This window comes from Camelina sativa, chromosome 20, assembly GCF_000633955.1.
Source record: "Camelina sativa cultivar DH55 chromosome 20, Cs, whole genome shotgun sequence".
Classification (NCBI taxonomy): Eukaryota; Viridiplantae; Streptophyta; class Magnoliopsida; order Brassicales; family Brassicaceae; genus Camelina; species Camelina sativa.
In genome coordinates, this window is record NC_025704.1 from 18,066,335 (window position 1) to 18,070,758 (window position 4,424).

General features: G+C 34.6%; 1 long non-coding RNA gene across 1 annotated transcript; it reads left to right on the top strand.

Annotated features, from left to right (window-relative positions):
• On the top strand, positions 2,987 to 3,729 carry LOC104772627. The gene is made up of 3 exons (XR_002036970.1): positions 2,987 to 3,347; positions 3,484 to 3,594; positions 3,682 to 3,729. It is a non-coding gene; the product is annotated as an uncharacterized LOC104772627 (long non-coding RNA).

Sequence of the window (4,424 nt, forward strand, 5' to 3'; positions counted from 1 at the left end):
AGTGAAGAAAGGCTTATCCAGAGATAGAGATAAGCAATTAGACCTCTTTTTGGAATTGGGTTTGGAGATTTCAAGGTGAGGGACTTGGTAAAGCGATGGAACTCCTACCGTCGACGCCATTTTTTTTTGGAGATAGTAGCTCGACGGAGAGGAGAGGAGAGGAGAGGAGACGGGAGGAAGGAGATAAGGTGAGAGAGAGTGGTGTTGAGGTTTTTGAAAGGCTTTGTAACCTTCCACGCTTTTGCTTCTCTCTGCTCTTTGCCCTATCTTTATTTATTTCTACCACTCAAGTTGGTGTTAAAAATATCAGATTTCATGGGCTTTTGTTTGGGCTGGTTTTATGTATTTTTAGGTCCATTATGGCTATTATATTTCTGGCCTTGTTTGGATATAGATATATTCTTTCTGTTTTCGTCCACAACTTTTGGATATTATTTAGTAAGTTAGTAGGTTTGATCTCATCCTAGTTTTGTTTTTCTACATCTCTTGCTTTTAAATAGTGTTTACATGGTCGTTAAGCAATGTATACACTTAACAACCTTTTACCAAAAAAAGAAGAAGAAGTTACTTACCAAACAAACAATGTTTAGGAACAATCAAAATACAATAATATATGAATTACACATCGGCTCTGTTCGTTTCGTCGTCACAGGCGGTAGCGGCAGCGGCAGCGACAACGTCAAACATTACCGCAGGTTGTTGTTCGTTTCGTCGCTGCTATCTCTGCCGCACATATTCTATTCGTTTTGTTATTGCTGCCACAAAAGGTGAGAGCACAACAGTAAAACTATTGATTATGCTTGTTAATACCCTAGTTATGTATCTACAACATTTGGAACCAAGAAGGAGAGAGAGAGAGAAAAAAATGGGTACTAACTTGAGATCGAGACTTGATCAAATCTGACTTGTCTTTGAACCTATAAACCAAAGCAACCATAAATTTGATAGCCTTTCATCTGAAGAATTCTAGTGTTAAACTAAGAATTCAAACAAACAAAAAAAAATTTTGCATTTCTCAATTTTTGACGTATCATACTAGCTAGTGTATCAAAAGCCAAACAAAAAACAACTGCAAAAGCTACTAATTTCTTCTTTCAATGGTGCTTCTGTAAAAGCCATAAACAAAAATCTTCAAGTATCGATTGATTTCAGTGGTTTTAGGAGATAATTGGTGGTTGAACGGTGAAAGTGAACTAAATCATGCTAACCCATTGAATCTTAACCCTTATCATGCTAACCCACTAAATCAAAATCCTAACAATTTGGAATTAAGTCGTGTAGTGAAGCAAAAAACCAATATACATGGAGAGGGAGTTAGAGAGAGACAAAGAAACTTATAGATTGGGAGAGAGATATGGAGACTGGAGAGAGATAGAGCAGATCGGAGCTTTTTCATAAAAAAGGAGCTCACGCCGAGCTTCGCCGTGAAGAGAGATAGAGAAGGAGCTTCGCCGTGAAGAGAGATTGAGAAGAACAACGAGTTGTGGCGAAGAAGATGAAGTTTTAGGGTTAGGTTTATTTGTGATTTCTCAAAAATAATAAGGGTATGTTTATCATTTATAACATATAACGCCACTATTCAATCACAGACGCTGAATTTAACCAACGTTTAATTTTTTTTGCCGCAACACGCGGTGTTTTAACGCAGATACCTGCGGCAACACAATGAACAACGATAAATTTGTCTACCACAGCCGCAAGTAATTGCGTCAACCAAACGAACAGCTCCATTATATTTTTTCGTCTATACGTTTTATTTACTATTATTTTCCTCTTCAAATTCATTGTCACGTAATATTATCTTTTATTTTCTTTTATCATCTATACAGTGAACCTTTAAAATATGTTTTGGAATGCTTTCGTAGATGATTTTAATATAATAGTTTGTGTTAGCATGAACTTCCAAAAAACTACATTTTCACCGACTTGATAAAACTGAATCAAATTTCAGTAATTATTGTATTTCATTTTTTTATTTGATGAATCCAACACGGCAACACCGTAAATTCATCTCTCTCTACCTCGTGACATGAATAGTGTAATATTTTTCAAATATTAATGTGAAAATTTGGAACGGTATAAGACATTTGCATCACAACCGTATCATACAAATATCATCACCTACGACCATGATAATACCTATGTAAGGAGAAATTTCTTTTTGATTATAATGAATCAACATAATGAATGAAAAAATTAATTGACTAAAAACCTTTGCGCAAGAACAATAATTTTGAACATTTTACCTACATCTTCATGGATTGTGAATTCCTGATATGTTAAAAAAGACTCTTTATGAACTTTGCAAACCACACTTTCCATCAAATGTTGAGTTTTTGCTAAATGATAATGATTGCAAACTGCTCAAAGTTCCCACCATGGATTATGTCAATGATTTACCAAATTAAAAGAAAAAGTTGTTTTGCTACTTTCTAAGAGTCGAATCTGAGATCTCATACACTCTATCTAACCAAGATAAATACCACTAGATTACTAGACTAAACACATTTTTAAAAAATGAGGTCAAAAATTGTAGTATATAAAATCCATTGTCACAAACCCATGCTTATGAGCTTGGCTTTTAGGCCGACCATCACAAATAGTGTTTCAACTGATCATCACATGCATGATCGACATTAGTTCTATTGATATTGTGCAGCATAATAAAATGAACACATATTTATTCTATCATTATGGTGCAAATGAATTTTGTCCAAAAAAAAAAAAATGCAAAAGAAAAATCAACAATACTCAAGTAATAAATCTTTCTATATCAATATAATAAAAACACAACGTGTTGCTTTCCTTGCTTGACAAATACAATAAAAACACAATGTGTTGCTTTCCTTGCTTGACACATCAGCTTCTGTATTAAAGCAGGTGTTGACACTTCAGCAAAAATCAACAACCTATCAAATTATAACAATTAATACAGGTCAGCTTTTTTTTTTAATTACGTGGACAAAGAAATTAACTAGAACGGCGAAGAAACAGAGGTCAAGGAGCAGCAAGGACGAGACGAGAGGGTTTTCATTCGACTTCTGGAGATAGGATCTTGCTGCCTGCTGGGTACATCAATCGCCAAGCGAAAATACCAGAGCCTATTTATCCTAATTTGCGATGGATGAGATTCAATCGTTATCCTTCACGGAGGTGGTTCCGCGGCGGTGGTCTCTCAAGAGCAACGGCGTCGTCCTTGCTGATTCTTCTTATTTCCATTCGCCCGTTGTCATCTCCACTGTATAAGAGAGGCTGCTAAGACCATACCGAGACGACACCGAGAAGTTATACTCGAAGACTATGAAGCTAGCATCAAAGAACTTATATCCAAAGTTGATACCAACAATGTAAGTCGCACAATCTGAGTATCTGACATAATCCATCATGGGATCATCTCATTCGATAGTTGTGCTCTTATAGATATATATAATTTTTTCTCAATTTCAGTTATCTTATACGCTACTATCACTGCTTTTTCTGCAGTTAATGGACCAGATGGACCACTTATTTCTGCCTACATTCACTAGGATAAATGAGATGTTCTCTAAGGAACTGGAAACTGTTAGAAAGCAAAACCCATGTGAACCTTTGAAGGTAACAACAATATGTGCAATTTAAAGAATATTTAGAAACTGAGTTGTTATATTTTATTGAATTCTGATAACTGGCACTAAAATGCAGTTTCTTGAAAAAACATTGAGGTTAACGTTTGAAGAAGGGATTCTAATACTCAAGGTATGATCATTGACTTTATTTTGCATATGAACCTACTTGAAAGGAGTTATGCGAATGGACTATCAATAAAATTTGGTAATCGTAATGTGTTGACAGGAAGCTGGTGTGGAGATTGATCCTTTTGGAGATTTAAGTGCAGAATCTGAGAGAAAACTTGGCCAGCTCATTCGGGAAAAGTAATTGATCCACCACTTTTTTATATCTATATTCTTAATTCACAAAGATGTGATGCTTAAATTTTGTATATCGCAATTGCAAACTTGCTCTAACACTCTTGTTTTCAATATAGGTACAACACAGACTTTTACATATTGTATCGCTTTCCTCTGGCAGTTAGGCCATTCTACACAATGCCCTGTGAATGGCAGTTAGGCCATTCTAGAATGCATCGAAGTTGGTAAAATAGATTTTTTTTAAAACATATAACCCACAAAAAGTCACTTATTCAATAAAAAATGCAAACAAAGTCAATGTTATCAAAACCTGCATGCTAATGATTCATTTAACAAGTTGATCAACAAGTAAAATCTAAAACCAAATACCAGATAACATTTATCATTTCATTTATAACTTATAAAATCTTAAAATAGATTACCAATTAAATTTAAATAATACAGTTAAGCATTTCATGTCCAGTAAAAAAAATCCTTCTATGTTCCACATCACATTTATCATTAGTCAATAGTATT